Here is a 19,582-nt window from a genome sequence, read left to right on the forward strand (position 1 = left end):
GTTATTTTAATATAGCTGAAGACAGTCCCATAAAACAGTCTCTGTTTCTTAGCCTGAAGAAAAATAATTCCCCCTACCATCTCTAGGAAGACATTATTCCCATGTCTTTCTTGATTCAGAATCTTTTCTTAGTTCTTCCCAAGCAATTCACATCTCACTTGGAACAACTCATGGTTCAGTTACACACAAGCTGCTAAACTATGCATAGCTGTAGAGTGACACTTACATGAACACTTAAACTCTTTTTAATTTACATTTCTGAAATGCTAGAGTGCAACTACTATACAGAGTATACTCCTCCTTCAGTCTTCAGAGCTTGAGCATAATATCAATACCTCAATCATCTGACACACTTCAGAAATCAGATAGACAAAGAGTCTGGACTCCTCCCTAATGGTGTTATTCCAGATTCTGGGTTAGTACTGAATTTATGAGGAACCAGACCTCTGGAATTGATCTCCAGAGGAGTTTGAGTATTACAATAAGTATATAAGGATAACCTGATTAAATTATATGATTCTGTGTGGGAGAGAGTAGCACTGATATTGGATGAAGTAAGAAAACCTGATCACCTTTAGTCTGGAACGGTAATCTCTACTTGAAACAAGCAACTACACATTGAAGTTCATTACCTATTTTGTGTTTGGTATGGGGTGTGTGTTCTTCCTTCAGCTACAATTTCTTTGTATTCTTTTTTTGCTATTTTCCTTTAAATTTCCTACATAGTTAAGTGTTCTTTCTATGCTTGTTTGGTTTTAAGATGCTCTTACTTTTTGTATCAATTCTTTGTACCTTCATGAAAAAACTCACAAATTAAATATATGTCCAAGGTAAAAATTTTGGAATTACCTTGTGCCAACTCCATCAAGAATTAACGTAGCTTTGAAAAAAAAAGGCCTGAGCAGGTCCTTCTGCCTTTCACCTCTACAGTTTCAAGAAAAATGAATTAATTTTTTTCTGTATCATATTAACTATGGCTTCACTCATGTTGTCTGGATATTCTAACATTTTCAATAACTGTCTGCGTTTGCACAGTTAAGCTAAGTCTTCCTCTCTTTAGGCTTTGGAACACTTACCTGATCCTGTTACATTTTCCTTCACAATCAGTTCTTACAGAGTACTTTTACTTTGTGGATTTCCTGTTGATGGTCTTATGTGGTAGGTGAGGAAAGAGAACAGATGAGAAAAATAATGAGTTTTACTTATCATCTGAATTAACTTTTCTTGCAGTTGTATAATCTTCTTTTTATATCTTAACTGTAAAACTGTTCTGATTTCCTGAAATCTACCATGATCATCAGTAGACATTTCCAATTACCACTTCATTTATTGGTGTTCTTTCTCTTTTTAGGGTAACATGTTATCTACAGGCTTAATTTCTTCAGGCAGAATATTTAGCAGTTGAACTCAGTGGTCTAAAAGATCATTTCCAACCTAAACAATTTTATGATTCTATGATTTCCAGAGTTTTTTTATCCATTTTATAATCACATAAATTTATATATATATTTATATACACTGACTTATTCAGCTATTTCAAGATAAATTATTTTTTATTTAAGCAACAGGACCATTTTCAGTAGAAATCAAACATAATTATGTTCTCCACGCTTTCCCAAAAAAGAACTCTTGCACTCACATCCTCATTATCAATTCTGTTCTTTCAAGTTACCATAATAGAAACTAACAAGACAAGCAAAACACCTCCCAAAGACCTGAAGAACTGATTTTCCAGAGGCAAGAAACCTATTCCTCAACTGCTCCCAGGCAGATGAAGCAGCTGCATGCAGTATTTGGTTATGAAGGAGGGAGTTAGCATCATTGAATGGAAAGATTTCTCATCCCGAGTTTTCATCCTGACTTAAGCAGAGCAAAGGGTACTTCTGAAGTTGAAGAGGAGTCTAGATTTGTTCTGTTCTTGACTCTTATACTCAAGCTGCTAACAATCTTGACTATTACACTTAAGCTACTATCAAGGGGTTTGGAACTTTGGAGACAGGCACTGATCTCTTGTGCACTGGACTTGAAGAGCTGATCATTGCCTCAGCCATATGATAATCCTAATGACTAGACTTTTTATTAGGACAAACAATTAACTTGTTGTTGCTTTTGTTTGGAAGGCAGAACTACCAAATAAATCCATAATACTATATTTTGATAGCAAATAGGAACAACTGAGACCATGGTTTGATAATTGAAACAATTCCCAGCCTCAACATCTATTATGAACACTGATAAGAAATGTTATGGTATTATCATATGCTCATTGACCTCTCTCTCTTCAAGCTGCTGTTGAAAACTTATCTGATAGAGAACAATGAGGAAGTGTTTCAATAAAATTGAGCTTTATCATCCAACTGCTTGGCCTGAGCAAGGCACATTTCTGAGAAGATATGAATGGTAGTGAAGTATCAATTCCAACTCCAATATTCACATAAAGGTTCATCTAAGAAGAACCTGAATCCTTCTCTGAGTTGACAGAAGTCTGTGGGGCTTTGCAGAAACAGGAGAAATCTACCTAAGCAGATGGTCCTACTGGATCACAGCTTAATTTTTAAGTAGCAAGTGTACAGTCCAACTTTACCACATCAGCTATTTCCAAAATTATTGCAGTCACAAATATGCACATTCAAGGATTGTCACCTGTTGCTGTTTTAGAAGATTATAGTGGAAAGCGAGAGTCTGCACAAACAAGCCCCTATTGATGTGCTTCCCTGGTAATCCCTCCTACCCTGAGTGGTCTTGGAGTACAAAAAGCCTCTACAAGAAAACTAGCTGTGTTTTCACTTGAGTTTCTAACGTAGTATAATATACACTTTTACATAAGCACATTTTATAAAGGTACTTTGCTATTACTCCTTGGCAACATTGTTGGTCTTTAAAGAACCATCCCCAAAAGTATATTTAACAGTATTTAGGAATATCTGTGATATTAGAATTATAAGGACTGTTCTTTTAGTTTTTAATTCTCCTGTAACCTTCCATTGTGACACAAGGTTTTTTGATTTCTTGATTGTCCAAGGAGAAATGCAATCAGATTTTTATAATCAATAACATACATGTTATTTCATAGGGTCACAGATTTGATTTGATATTGTGGTTACATCATCTCTAGGATTCCTAACTGAATGTGTACAGAAAAGTGATTTCTTGAATTTTTGCGTTAACATAGACAATCCCTTTTCTGCAGACTGTTGTTTTATTTCTTTTCCTACGAGAATATAACAGCATATAAAATCTGAGGCCAAACAATGAAATAGCAGTCTAAAAGGTTAAGCACCCTTTGATCACTGCATTAAAGACTTGTTCACAGATGAACCACTGGGCCTCCAAAGTTTTATGTTAAGAGTTAATATGCTTAAGATAATCAATCTCAGCTGCACTGGACCTTCAGTAATTTTGTTTCTATCATCAAACAAGCCTTATGGGGTTGAATATAGTGGTAGTTCATAATGAAGCCCTTCATAGAGAAGCAGCTGTCTCCTCACCTGTTTCCCAGTTCATCTAGAGGCCTGGAGAAATTCTTCAATTTAGCAAGCAAACTTAAATCATTATTAGAAATGACAGGGAAACCTGATGAAATTGTACTTTCAATTGGAAAACAAAATTGCAATCAGACCAACATGATTTCCTCATGGTCTGACCATGCTAATGCCAAGTCGAGACATGGGCAAATGTATTTAAAAGCCATAATGGAGTATTACCATGCAATCTCTTTTTACTGGCCCTTATTAATATAAAACTTCAATTTGCATGTAAATGCGGTCAACTTTCATATCATCAAAATACATGAGGCCTGGGAAAGTAATGAATTGAAGTTTGATGCGGCAATTACGGACGTTTATAAAGAATTTTAAAGGGGTCATTCTAGCCTTGGCTGAGAAAATGAGGAAATCAACAGGGAATATTGTCAATATAGCAACAGTGGGAGTTGGAGTCAGTCCCAGGTGTTAGAAGGCCAGATGATGATTAATAGAGAGGGAGTATGAAGCCTTTCACCCAGAAGGACTGGGCTGGACCTGAGGCTCAATAACAGAAATCTCATGAAAAGGTTCTTGCTGGGTTCCCACTTTAGCTGCCTCGAAATGTGTTCCAGAGGGAATAAAGTAGCAAGTGTTTATGAGAGAGAGCAGTGCTGAAGGTTTAATTGGGCTCTACATCCTTTCAGCTCCCTTCAGTAGTTGATATGCAGTTTAACCTTTTTTCCTCCACCTCAGATACTTCAGCGCCACTGGGATTTTAGTAAGGCACTAACTTGATAGGTTGGAAAAACACTGACTTCACTGCTAAATTGAGTTAAACTGCTTTATTGTGTCCTAATGATAATTTTTAAATGTCTTGATTTCTAAACAAAGCAAAAAAACCCTAAAAAATATTTTCATATTGCTTGAACATTTTTTAAAAGCTGAAAAATAGTGCATGGGAAGGGGGGGGGGGGGGGAGTTCTGTCCTTCTCTGTTCACTGGAGAAGAAATTTAAATGAGTGAAAAAAATCAATGCCAAAATGAAAACAGGGCTACATAGTTGTACTTCTTTGAAAGCATATCCCACTCCTAACAAGGCAAAAGCCTTCTAAAGAGTGAACCCAGCCCTGTGGCATCTGATGAGAGAGGGTCAAAACAGGAGAAACTGTTATGTAGTAGATAATGCATCAGTGATTAGAATCTCGTCACCACATAACGCTGTGTATTTTGGTGTAATTGCTTATATAGGCCTGAAATTAATGTAACGTGTCCAAGGGGCTGACTTTCCAAAACAGCAGTTCCTTATGCACACCCAGCAAAGGTGTCACCAATTACACACACAGAACTCAAAACCATGAAGGACCAGGCCCCAGGTCCCTCTTACTGTCTCAGGCTGGCACGTTTTGTGTGGCTGTAGCCAACTGACTTCAGCATGCTGTGGCTTAGTTTTCCCATCTATAAATAGAAATCTATAGTGTGCTTATCTTCACAGGATTGGGAATGAAGCTTAATTAATAAATGTTTATTAAGTGCCTTGGGATCTTAAATTGGAAAGTGATAAAAGTGGATTTTTTTTAACATTGTCATTTAAAGCAAGCCATATAGCTGGTAAAATGTTTCTTCTGCACAAATAAAATCAAGGTCACTGGCAAGGATCATAGAAAAGTAAATAATGGAATAAAAATCAATTCATCTACAGAACAAGATTACTTTTAGTTTTCTTAATTCCTTCTACTCCTGTTTTCTCCTTTTGTTCTCAAAACTTCATTTTCAGTTACACTATTTCTAATAAATCTCCAGATTAGTTAAACATTTTAGGTTACATTAATTAAAGCAAGATAAGCAATGACATTCAAAATTTCTTGGATGCTACAATACATTAGAGAGAGAGAATAAGCTTCAATGAAGTTTAAGAAGTAAATAATCTGACCAGCACTTTGAAATATTATTGTAAGTACTTTTTATTGTCCCTTCCATTTTTCATAGGAATACATTTTTGGTTCTGTAGCTCAAGTAAACATTTGAAAGTATTCACTGGAAAACTGAAATTCTCAGAGCAGAGCATCTCTTTTCCTATTACTTTACCAGGCTTGTAGACAGACTATTCTCCCAAGGGATGGCAAGGTAAATGAATGTTTATATTTCTGTAACCCTTGAGACTCCTTGGCCTAAACATTTGTAACTCTCAGTGATCTGGATGATGAGTGATAAAGGGACTGCTGTTATTAAACAAGGAAGGTTGAAAATACTGGAGGCAACATTTATGGTCTGCTGCAGAAGTCTGGTTTCCTAAGCGTGTTCCTGATAAATTTATAGAATCTGATATGTAATCAGGGGAAGTTATAATTTTTCAGTAGCAACACTAGTGAAAAAAGAAAGTATCAAGGATGACAGGAAGGTATTAGATCTATTCTAAGCCTTACATAAACTTTAGGAATTAGGATTTCTTTTACTGTTCTGTGAAAGAAGGGTCCCTTTATGCATGTAAGAGAATGATCAATTATTACTAATGTAATTGTATCTGCATTATCTGATATTTTATTCAACATTTGACACCATAAACAGTTAAAAATGCTTAATCTTGGTGAATAAGGCAAGAGAAGCTTTTTCATAAGACAATAATTTTATGATCCTACTTTGTAGGATAAGCAAAAAGAAAACCAAACCCAAAAGTCTGAATTGCATTAGATGACTGACAAAATGGACTTGTGGACAAAACAAGTCCAAAAAATCCTGGAAAAATTTCTTTTTCTTTAGCTGGCAAAATACTTCTACAATACAACAGAAATTAGGGGGAAAATAGAAACCCTATTGTATATATAAAAATAATTTTGATAATTAAGTAACAGTATAGGAAAAAATACCAGATAGCAGTATACTGCATTTGGGGAATGTCTTATGCGAAAGGACTCATTGACAGACCACAGGTTTTGTAGATAAAAAGAGCAAAGATTTGAATCTATAGAATTTAGGAAATACCACGTAGACAATTATTTGAATCAAGCACTGAGGAAAGCACTGAGAAAGCAGTGATATTTTGACTCAAGTGTTGATTCCACTTCAGAAGAAAAATGACATTAGGTCCCTGGACTAGACTAACATGGAACCCTCATCACTGTTTTACCCCTCAAAGCTGCCCTTAATGATCCTCACTGAATTCTAAACTGTGCATCATTGGAGATTATTATACCCCTGGCATGAAAACGCTCAGTGTCACAGATCTAATTTCCCAACATGATCAAATGATTGGTGAGCCTTGCCACCAGTTCTGGGAGAGCATACCCCTATTTTTAGTTGTAAACAGGTCACTAAGCACCACAAACACAAGAGCCTTGGTGCCATAAGGAGCCAGGAGGAAACAGTGGAAAGAAATTCTACTGAGAAGAAGCAGAGTGTCCTCATCATTATTGATCAGATTATTTATTCATTAATAAATTATATAGTCAATAGATAGGAACAGAACCAAACCCAGCTAACAGGGACCAGAAATTTATGTATTAGTTTACTTACTACTCTGGCCTTTACAGAAGATCTCAATATAATCTGCCTGACTAGACCATGATTTGTTCTAATATTCCTGGCTTATTAGGGTACTTAGGAAGAATTGAAGACCACCCATTCGCTCACCATCTTTAAATCACAAAAGGCTTTAGGTGCCTGAGCATCTGTCTGTCTATTCAGACTGAAGTGCATCTAAGCACCCAAAGAAAATGCCTCCAAAACATGAAAACAACATAAAAGAAAAATTTGCTCTGTTGTAGAATAGTCTAGGGACTTATTTTGACTTAAGTGTCTTTGGGAGTTATTCAGTACTTGAACTCTCCTCTGAGATTAATATATCTGTGATTTAGAAAATGGACATTGAAATCATGAGAAAGACAAAATCATTAATCTCTAGTGTGGGACTTCTTGTTTATTTCAAAAGCTAACACTTGTACTACAGGTTGGTGGTCTCCTGTATTCAAGCAGTGTAAAAGGTCATAAATAGCTCAGATACTTGGTGGTAATGTAAATAGTCATGTCTGCAAAGTCCTAGGGATGGGCATGTGCACCCTGGAAGGATCACAGGATGAAGAAGGAAAGCACAAGCAAGTACTTTTCAGAAGCACCAATAGGTGATATGGATGTCTTGGTTCATATGCAGCTTATCTTAATCGGTCATCCTGAGTGCAACCACAACAAAGTAAAAATTTAAGAAAAAAAATTGGAAAGGACTGAAAGAAGGAATTTTGTTATACATTAAAAAAAAATCTGAAAGAAACAAAAAACAACACAAAGAAAAAAACCCACCTATATTTGTATAGAGATTTCTGAACCTAAAGCATATATTGTCTTATCCTTTTAAAAATGTATTAATTATTCCATTACTAATTCCCACAGTACTGCCTTTTATCTTCACAGCTGATAAACATTCAACACAAGAAATTTCCTTTGGATTCTATTTCACACTGATATTCTGCTCCTCAATTGAAACATTCATTAAATTATCTAAACTCACTGCAAGTGGAACTTCTTACCCAAACTCCCTTGAGAAAATCTGCTTTCTTAGGTCTCCTCCTTTACTGAACTAAGTTTTACTCCTTCAGACCACCTACTTAACTTACCTTCAAATTTCTTGGCTCCTCCACTTCATTTCACGTATCTTTGACTATGTCTCCATCTTGCTATACATGTTTTTTTCTACTGTCTAGTTCATAACTTTTTTTATTTAAATAGATGTTTCACATACTGTTAGGTTCTTCTAGCCCCTTTTTCTTCGTAATCGAGTTCCTTTCCCAGTCTTTTCTTTCTCCACCACCCCTTTTTTGTGCCTCAGAAGTTCTCTTTGCATACTCCTCTTCTGTCCTTTTACCTTACCTTTCTCCCACGTCTCTTTTCCTGCCTCCAAATTCTTCCAGATCAATTGCTGTATCACCTGATCTCAAGGCTTGATTTCAAGACCCATGAAATGTGCCACATGATGTGCAGAAGCAGTTCTTGCTGTCTCAAAGTTTATGGTTTTCCCAAAATTAGATGTATGCACTTTAAGATAAGTTCGATTTTTAAATGAGAATCATTTATGCTATGCTACTGTAGAGCAAGATAACAAAGTTATTAAAGAGATAAGACTGTCAATGTCCTTTTGAGACCCTAAATCCATATGGAAAAATATGTTTTCTTCAACAGTGTTGAACAGAAGATGTTTGGAGAAGGGTCAAATAAAGTAATACTTTCTCCTCTGTCTTCTATTAGGGGGACTACCCCACTATAGGCTTTGTGTTGGGTTCATTGGCTGAAGAAGTCTCTCTTAGGAGATTTATAAACTGTATAGAGTTCATGTCTCCCATCATGTTACAGAAATCTTGTTTCAAGAACTAACAATAAAAGGATCACCAAATCTGATCCTAGGTAAGGGGAAGAAGCTATTTTAAGGTCTGTAAGGGCAGGTAGTTTTCCATCAATACACAGATTCAGCTGGTTATCAGTAACTGAGAACAGGCCTCCCTGTGATGTAATGGCAGGGAGTTTATACCTTTTTTGAACCTAAAGATCACAATTTATTGTGATCATAACACCTCTTAATCCTCAGTTTTTAGGTTAACTTACCTTGGAGCTCTGCTTCATGCTCAGGGGCTGGAGCTTTTGTTTGCAGCCTTCAGTTCAATGGCACTGTGCAATCAACAGAGCATCAGGTGAGATTTGTTGCTCCTTTTTCAGTTTTTGCTCTTTGCTCAACTTTTTCAACACTTATTTGGGTTACAGTGCATTTTGATTCTGGAGCTTCCTAAATGTTAAGCTGCTCTAGTTGCTCTTTTCAATGGCTGCATGAAGTGGCTCTAGAAGTTTTCAGTGTAAGAAAAATTTTCCAAAGTCACTTTTATACAAAGCAGGTTGCTTCATTAAAAGTCTGTATCACCAAGCTGGGGTTTTTTTGTGTTACATATTAAGCATCAGCAAAAGTGAATGCTTCTGTTTGGTGAAAAACCTCAATCCTTGTCCTCCAGAAGATCCCAGGTAGGCCTCTATACAAAAAGTAAGATCACAAAATGTTTTCAGATTTCATAACTATCATAACCTGATCATTCCTTGCATTTGGACAAATATGCTACTTTGTATCTTTGAAATTTGCCAGCTAGTGTATGCAAGATGCTTTTTTTCTGTCTCTCTCCTCTCCCGTTTTTTCTGTGCCTATTAGTTGCCTAGTTGAAAGCTTTTGAATACTTATTCATAGAAGAGGGGTCCAGTCTAAGGGAGGTTATACGTTGATGTAATGGAAACAGTGGCAGCAAGGATATGTGATATAGGTAAGCTGAATATATATATAAGCTACCTACATATTCTAACAAAATTTGTGTATACATGAACTATATGCATATTCTATCAACAGAATGGTTTGTGTCCCAAAGGCCTTCAATGTAAATAGAAGAAAATAACAGTATTGCAATGGAGATTGATAACTAGCAGCATGCAAAGCAGTAAGGACAGCACCTCATCTTTCTCAGCACTGAAGTATATCAGTACATAGGTAAGACAAGTGTACTTGCACATGTGTGTATAGGTAGCACAAGTGGGCAGAGATATGAAGGATAATGATCTCTTTCCATTCTTTTTTCTCCAAAATTAAGATTAGTGTATAAGTCCACAGAAAAAATAAATATCCATTTTTTTTTAAAGTGTTGTTACTTGCCTCATTGCTTCTGTGATTTATTTTCCCAGGATCCTTCTATATGTAATGAGTTCTAATTCCACCCTTATTTGTGGGATTTAATCAGACTCTAAAAATATTCAGATATTCCCTCTTTTTTTCAGTCTTAGCTACTAGCTCTTGCTCTCAAAATCAAAATATAGATTTGTTGATAACTGTCATGATAATCTCATTGCCATTACTATGTCATGGTTTATAAAGGTGTTGATTTGAGAACTACTGATTGTGACCACATACATTTTGAATTGCTATGGAAATTTCCATCTTTGCATTTCATTTTGCCTTGGAACTGGCCATTAACAGTTTAGTCTCCTTCTTTAACTGCCTCTGAATGAGGAATATTATGCTTATTGTGTGTTTTTCACTGATTTCAGAAAAAAGAAAGAAACGTCATCATCTGTGATTGTTTGACTTGAACATTAGTGGTATTTGGATTAATCTCCCATGGTTACTGTGGGCAAGAAACTAACCACAGAATGTTTGCATTCTTTAACATTTTTTTTTTACTCCCTTTGCATGACATAACTCTTTACAAGACAAAACTCTTTACAACACACCCTCCCTTTCCTATATTTATAGCTTTTGGCCTAACAGTATGCATGCAGTCCCTAGGGAACACATAGCTCAGTTTTTCAATCCATCCCAATGACAGCCATGGGAATACTCTAATAAGAAAAATTATCCTTTCTTCTACAGAGGGGAATACCTCTGGATGAAGGAGAAATCGTACTTGTCTTGACTGCCAGTCAATTCTATAGTGAGTTTCAGAATATATATATATATATATATAATAGGTCTTATAATTTTTGATAGTCCTGTTGCAATCTCATTTTGACTGGCTAGAGAATAATAAGGTAAGATCTTATCCCTCATCCTAGTTCAAGATACTATACTAGACAGCAAATACTAATTAAAAAAGGCTGAAAAAGTAAGGATAATTGAAGGACTTATAATAGTGCAGTTATCAGGCTGATGATGAAAATAATTGTGAAGTTGTTCTTCCAGTAGGGATTGATCTTATGTCATACTGGGATAAAACAGGCAAAGTAGATCAACACACACAAACACATATCCTCTCCACCAAAAAGACAAAAAAAAAAAAAAAAAAAAAGGAAAAAATGGCAAAAAAGGAAGGAAAAGAAACAAAATGCACAAAAAAAACCCCTAACTGAAACAAAACATCTCACATGGACCCCTCACTTCAAGAAAGACATTGAGGTGCTGGAGCATGTCCAGAGAAAGGGAATGGAGCTGCTGAAAAATCTAGAGAGTAACTCATGTGAGAATCAGCTGAGAGAGCTGGAGTTGTTTAGCTGGGAGAAAGGGAGACTTGGGAGACCTTATCACTCTCTACAGCTCCCTGAAAGGAGGCTACAGCCAGGTGGACATTGATCTCTTCCCCCACTCAGCCAGTGACAGGACAAGGGGAAATGGCCATAATCTGAACCAGGGAAGGTTCAGGTTGTTCACCATGAAGCCTTTCTTCGTGGAAAGGGTTGTTAAGCATTGGAACAGACTGCTCAGGGAAGCGATGGAGGTCTTCAAGAAATGGTTGGATTTACTGCTAAGACTTCATTGACATGGTAGTGTTTGGTCAAATGATGGACTCAATGAACTTGGAGGTGTTTTACAACCTAAATGATTCTGTGATCTCTGATGTATCATGGAAAATTGTCAGAATTTCTCTGGTACTACAAGGTATTTTATGATCAGTGAAAGGCTGGGAATCAACAGCTGCTGGACTGGAAATATGAAGGGAACACAGGACTGAGTATTTTGAATGAGGGAATATTTGCTTTCAATCATTTTGTCTACTCCCTTACCACAAGATGATAAAATCACAGCTCTGCATTCTGACCGATGTGAAAGCAGCAGCAGTATTTACCCTATCAGGTGCTACTGTTCCCAAGAAGACTCTAAAGATGACAAGCAGGAATCAAGTATGTAGTCCCTCAGCAGAGTTTTCCTGATTCCTTGTGTGGTACTTCTGGTTTTGATAGTACAATTCAGAGTCATATGGTGTCACTAGAATATTTTGCAACACAACAAAAATTGAAAACTTGATAATGCTGATAAATGAAAAACATATTAGCTGAGATTTGTATTGAACTCCATATAAAATAAATAAGACAAGGAGTTCTGTACTGATTGCATTATTCCTTTTCATATTTAATTCAACAAAACCTCTCTGTTTTAGAATCTACTTCTTACAGATGTGTCAATGTCTTCAGAATTCAGAACTACTTTGTAACATAAACCAGAGGGTTGCTATAGAATTGAAGTAGTGTGCTGCCAAGTAGCAATGCCTTTGTGGATAAAATAGTTTTATTTTATTCTTTTGTGCCAACAAAAAAGACATCAAAATTATAAAAGTAACTTTACTATAATATTAATGAATTCTATTGAATTCTACATTTTCATTACAGTTTTTCTGAGGATGAAATCTACTTTTTAATTTTGCAAATATTTTTCATGTTTGGTATGTTTCATGTATGGCTGTTTGTCACTGTCATATCATCTCCAAGACTTGAATAAGAGCTTGGATTTCATAGAGTAAGATTTCACTTTTCATTATTTTGTCAATATCAGTTGCACCCTTTGTCTGATCTTCTTTTTCTTGGTTTACTGAATCTTAGTTTCATTGTATTATTTTCTTTTTCTGTCCCTTACTCCTTTTTTTCCTACAGTCCTTTTTTAACCTTGCCATCCTTTCTTCTACTAATTCCTGTATTTCCTAATCGTGTCCCACTTTCTCACCCTTTTGAATCAGGGAAAACAGTTTGGCAGCCAGATAAATTCTATGTGGAAACAACAGATAAGAGAAAGAACAAAAGATATTTATGCAAAGGGATTTTCTTTTGCATGATATTTAGCCCTTCAAAGGTCAGTGAGGCTGATGTCCATGCAGTTAAGATGAAAAACCTTTGACAGTCCAGAAATTTGGCAAGCTGCTGAGATGCAACTCCAAACCTTGTTTCAAAGAAAGATATGGGAAAAAAAATCAGGGTAATTTATAATCATAACTGTAAACACTTAAAAAAATATTTTTACGTGGGGACTCTGACACTGTATAAAATATTTCTACTTCGAGAAAAATGTTCTCTGCATTTGCTTCTGCTGGCACTGCACATTTAGGTTGTGACTACTTCCTGAATTGTGAAGAAAATACTCAGAGGCTCTGTGAGTGAAATTGTCATTGAGAGGGAGCAAAACTGTAAAGGAAGAACAAAGTTGCCATCTAAACTCTCTGTGAGTTAACTAGACTCAGTATTGCTAAAGTTTTCTACCATTGTTACATATAATACTGTCATTTTTATTAATATTATGTGCAATGCTTTGCAATGTCATTCTGCCTAGAGACAAATATATATGAGTTTATAAACAGGTAATTCTGTTTTGTTATGATTTAGTTTTTGTTTGTAAGAAAGTCACCTTCTTGCAGCACTGATGACATCAAGAGGAATTACTGTAGAATTCAAAGGCACTGCATCTGTGTTGACAGTTTCAGCAGTGTATAATGTTTAATTTTTAATCTGATGAGCTATATGTGTGGCTAATACAGTTGGCATTTAAAGTCCTTGGTATTCATTTATCACATTGAAAATTTGAAATAAACTTTATGTTTCAAAATAGTAAAATAAACACAATCTTGAAATGTTAATTAGAGAATATATAGTTAATCTAATCCAAGTTGGAAATACTATAGAATACTATATAGTTGCTGTTATTTTTGAATCTTTCACTGTAATAAACATGGATTAGTTGACACCAAAACAATGATCAGATTGATTCATACTTTTAACAATGGAATCTGAATTATAATGATAATAATTTTACATGAGTATAAAAATATATTTGCAGGTTGAGCATAGAAAATAAGAAATATTATCAGGCCTCAAAATATAAATTTTATGAATGATTTTTAGATATTGATATGATCACAAACTTCAACCTATGTTCATGAATATTCCTTTCTTTTTTTTCTTAATGTCACATTACTAGTGGAAAAGGAGATCAACCCAACCGGTTAAATGTAAAAAGACTTATGTTTAGCATTAAACTTATGATTGGTCATGTGACAAATATGGTAAGATTTGTTCAAAAGCTGAAAGGATGGCATTCATTAATCAAAGCAAGTATAAAACAAGAGTAGAACAATGCTGTTCTGTTGCTGCTGAGATTCAAGATTTCTTGAAGGCAACAAGTGTGATAAAAATGACCATTTTCCCCTTCACTTGTGTTCTGGCCATTCAGTTTTGCTGCATGTCTCAAGTCAGTTTTTCACAGCATTATGCGAGAGGTGGCTGCTCCAAAAACTCTTGTAAACCTGGAGCGAGTTACTTTTTCAGAACAACAATCTTTATGATTTTCTGATGAAACAGCTGAGCCTAATACTATGCTTTGTTAGTCCTGGAAAGCTGTTGCTGTCAGTATTTTGAGGCAAGTCGACAAAAAATATCTTTTGAAGTACATGAACAGCTTAAGTTTTTGACAATAACATGCTCTTATAAAGTGATAGTTTTTACCTTGCAGGGACTAGAGAAAGTATTGTTGAAAAAATTTATTGGATCTCACACCACTAATTAGGTGTTGAGAACTGACAGCTATATTATTAGTGGGGAGTATATACTTGTAATTTCTTGGTTTGGTTTCCTCCTCGTGCTACTCCTAAGTCTGACCTAAGAGAGTTTCATGCTCAGAACTTCTGTGTTTGTTGTAGCCACTCATTTTTACTTGCTAGTCAAAGAGTAAGGGGTTTGAATCAAATGTATGGCATAAGATGTATCATTCATCCAACCAACCCCAGACACATCTAAGCAACCCTACCTGGTTGTACTTTCAGTGAAGATGTTTTTATGATTTTTAGAGCCCAACTTAACTAGACAAAGAGTCTGAAGGCGGAGATGTGATTGGAAACATAATTCTTATTTGAAGTAATATCTTGAAATAAAACTTTTTGCAATTTATGTCTAAGGAGATAAGCGCAGTCTTCATTCTAAGTAAGATGTCCAGTGGGAAAATAGGGACAGCTGAGCTATAAACAGGAAATGCTTGCCAAAAGAGTAAAATAATACATAAAATAGAAAGAATGTATCAATTTTTATACTTAACTTAAATTTTTTTTTCTTCTGTTTTTGTTAGTTTTTCATCAAAGGTCAGTTCATCTGAATTTATTTAAAACCCCTCACTTTATAATTACTTATTTCTCTCTATTGCCAATGAAAAGAGATTCAAGTGATTAATTCCAACATAGGCAACTAATTTTCAGTTGCCCAAGTAAGGGCAGATGGATTTCATTCATATTCTCTTAAAGAGAAAATGTCCCTATTTTTAACAGTATACAGAATAAGAACAAGTAACCATATAGAAGTGTCTACATTTTTCTGTTGACCTAAAGAACAATTTTGCTGAGTTTTTTATGTATTTTAAGTAATCTTCTGCACTATTAAACTTTTGGATCTACAAATGAAACTAAAACTTAATGAAATTTGGCCTTTTTAAGAGTTTGGGGGATTGGACAGGTGTTCTGTGTGACTTAAATAACATTTTTGTTTTAGACTTAATGGATGTTGTCTGGAGGATCTAACGGTGCAAAAGAAAAAAATAATGAATACATATACTGTCATTATGGCTATTTAAATTCCTCATCTCATCTAACTAGCGCAGGAAAACAAGATGCTGAAGAAAAATACCAGGCCATCAAATTAACAGTTCAGCTCAGAGTTTTTACAAATTAGGAAAATATTTGAGAATTTTTTTTTTTTCACCCACCTACTGACATTCAAAACCCAGAGAGTTCAAGATGCACAAGAGAAAGGAAAATATCATGTAATTTAGTTAAACTATGAGAAATAAGATTCTGATTTCACCCATTGTGAATGGCAATATACATGATTAATCTCAGGTAAGACTCTTCTTTTGAGGCAACTGTTTTCCAAATGAAGGTTTGTGGATAATTTAAAGAATAAGAGAACAAAGCATAATAATGCTAAAATGTTAGGTGGTCATGGGAACCTCATGAAGTTCAACAAGAATAAGTGCAAGGTCCTCCACCTGAGTTGGGTTAACACCTGGTATGAATAAAGATAAAGAGCAGCCCTGCCAGGAAGGATTTGAGGGTGCTGGTGGGTGAGAGGCTGTACAGGAGCTGGCAACATGCACTCTCAGCCCAGAGAACAAACTGCATCCTGGGTTGCATCAAAAGAAGTGTGGTCAGTAGGTCAAGAGGGGTGATTCTCTCCTTTTACTTTGCCCTGGTGAGATCCCACCTGCAGTATGGCATCCACTGGGTTGGTTCTGGGGATACCAACATAAGAAGGACCTGGACCTATTGGAGCAGGTCCAGAAAAGGGTCATAAAGAGGATCAGATGACTGAAACACCTCCCCTATGAAGACAGGCTGAGACAATTGAGGTTGCTCAGTGTATTGGGTTGACCCTGAGTTGATGGACAGTCTTTAAGACCAATTGCGCTTCTCACAATTTACATATTTAAACCGCACAGAAAGCCGGGACTTGCCCTTTTGGTCGGAGCTCGCCTGCTGGAAGGTGGGGGGGGGGCTCCGAGCCTCCCGGCCCCACCGGGCCGGGGCCACTGCCCCTTTCCCCCTTTCCCAACGCTGTGGCACGGACCCTGGGTCGCTGGGGGGGGACTGTCCCAGAGCCGCAGGCAGCTAAACCCAGCCATGGACTGCCACAGCTGGACCCATCCAGCGCGGCTTCTGGGGACCGGCGGGTCCCTCTCCTCTCCACGCGGGGCCAGCGGAGTCAGCGGGAGCCGGCAGAGCCTCCTGTCTGCAGCCAGCACACTTCGTGCTGAACTGAAGAAGACACCACGCAGCCAGCAGCACAAAGGGAGCGAGGCTTTCCCCACCGTAAAGGCCGAACAAGAACACCCTTCAGCATGGCGGTGTCAGTCAGAGAGAAAGAGAAGTGAGTCACATGGGACGGAGCTGGAAATGGCGGTGGGAGAAAAGAGGGCGGGGCCGCGATTCTGGCGGGCAGCTTAAAAGAAACCTTCTTGCATGCCGTGGTAAGAAATTGTAATACCACAAACTGTTTGTCTCTTTAATCCATTTGAAGAACATGGGGGGATGGAGTATCTTCGTGTGCCTGTGAAGATTGTGAAGAATGCCGATGCCAGGCTTTATAGTAGTAAGAGGCTGTTAGAGACTTGTGGCGAAGAAGAGCCTTTGTGTGCAGGCCAAAAGAACTTATCCTTAAAAAGATGAATAACCCCATGTGATGGCCCATGTTTTTGCAGTGTGAAGGAACTGTGAGATTTTTCATGGGAGAGATGTTCTACACACAGCAGATTGATTGTTTCCGGGCGGATCTGCTGTTGGTGGCAGTTTGGGAACCACGTGCAACTGAAGGAAAAACCCTTTTTTCCCTTAAGCATAAGAGAGAGACTTTTCAAGAACTGGAACACTGACTAACATCCCATGTTTTGTTATCCCTTGTGTGAGCTGAGTAAAAGGAGAGAAGTGCTGGCTGGGGGGGGGGGGGGATTTGTTTTTGTTTTGTTATTGTCTCTTTACTTTTAATTCTGTTAGTAATAAAACTCTTTCATTGTACTGCAACTGTTTAAGATTTGTGCCTGCTTTGCTTTTCTCCTAATTCTTATCTCACAGAAGGAAAATAAGTAAGTAATGAATATTTTGAACCAAAACCACTACATTGAATTGGTGTTTCTGCCCGGTTTCGAACTCAACCCGCTACACTCAGCCTGGAGGAAAGAAGGCTCTGGAGAAACCTGTTTGTGTCCTATAAGGACTTATAGGACAAAAGCAGGTCCTGAAAGAGGGCTTATAAGAAAAACAGGGATAAACTTTTTAGAAAGGCCTGTTGCTGTAGGACAAGGCATGATGGTTTTAAACTAAAAGAGGGTATAATTAGACTAAATTTAAGGAAGAAATTTTTTAACATCAAAGTAGTGAAACACTGGAACAGGTTGCCCAAAGCAGTGGTAGATATTCCATCCATGGAAACATTCAAGGTCAAGCTGACCAGGGCTCTGACCAATATGATCTCACGGAAGATGTCCCTTCTCACTACAGGGGCGTTGGACTAGATGACCTTTAGAGTTCCCTTCCAACTCAAATCATTCCATCACTCTATGAGTCTATGATAATGCTGAATCAATAGAATTTACTAGTATAAGATACAATTTCTGAGAAGGGTGAATATAATTTAAAGTATTTCTTGTCTGCCTCATAGGATTCATGCTTTGGTAGTTAATTGTACCACTAGAGCAGGAAAATATATGATGTCTTTTTCTTGGGAAATTATAGTTCCTCCACAATACTGTCTTTTTATTGTTTAGTCAATTAAATAATGTAATGTTTTAATATAACTCCTGTGAATTTTCAAATTTCACCAGTGACATTTATCCCCTGAGTCCTCAAAGGTAACCAGAGGAAAATTATTCTTTATTTGGGAACAGAAAAAAAGAAAAAGTTGTTTAATTAAGTTTTCAAACTTCATATTTTATTCATATTTACTTCATACCCACAAATCATTTTGATTTAAAATGCATTGAAATACTTCATTAATTAATTCCCTGATTTTAGATACATTTCATAATAGATAATCTCATTTTTACACTGAATTCTTAGAATTGTAAATCATCAAAGCCAATATAAAATGCAGTACAGTTAACAACAACAATCAAAGCAAAATTAAAAAAAACCATACTGCATTCTGTGATTGATACTGTAATTTTTTCAACTGAGGCTTCAGGCACTTTCAATTATACCCCACTCCCCTACCTTTTCAGCTCCCATATTTCAAGAATACAAATGGGTGAGCAGCAAAATTTTTCCACCTCAGGTAGGAGAGCTAAGTGAAGTATTTCATATATTCCCTATTCCCAGAAAATCTCTGAACCCTTGGCAAAGTTCCACAGCCACAAAGTGGTAGCGCCGTCTCCTCAAACTTGTATGTGAAGGACAAGAGGACCAAAAGAGAGTAAATTTGAACTCACAACCCTATCCTGCATGTCAGGCTGTACATGGGTAATGTTCTTTCCTCTACAACCCCTATGAACTTGTGTGAAAAGGGTCATGGTTTACCTAAAGGAAGGAACTCTTCTACTGTTTGCCCACACCTGCAAGAGCCACGCCTTCCAAGAACAGACTGTGTTGTGTAAAGCCGTGGAGAAACACCTGATGATATCCACAGAAAATTCCACCCAGCCCTGCCTCAGAGAATGGGCAGTACTCTAGAGCATCATATCCTGTAAGAAGAGCCCACTGAAGACACCTTACATCAAATTGAATTTCCACCAAGGACAGAGGACTGGAGGAAGAAAGAGATCATACCAGAAGTCTTTGCGGAATGCTCTCTCATGCTAAATGCACTAATTATCCCTCTTTACTATTAGTCCTTAACCACTAGAATGAAATATTCTATTAAATTAAAAAATGAATGAT

Source organism: Coloeus monedula (assembly GCF_965178545.1).
Source record: "Coloeus monedula genome assembly, chromosome: 1".
NCBI lineage: Eukaryota > Metazoa > Chordata > Aves > Passeriformes > Corvidae > Coloeus > Coloeus monedula.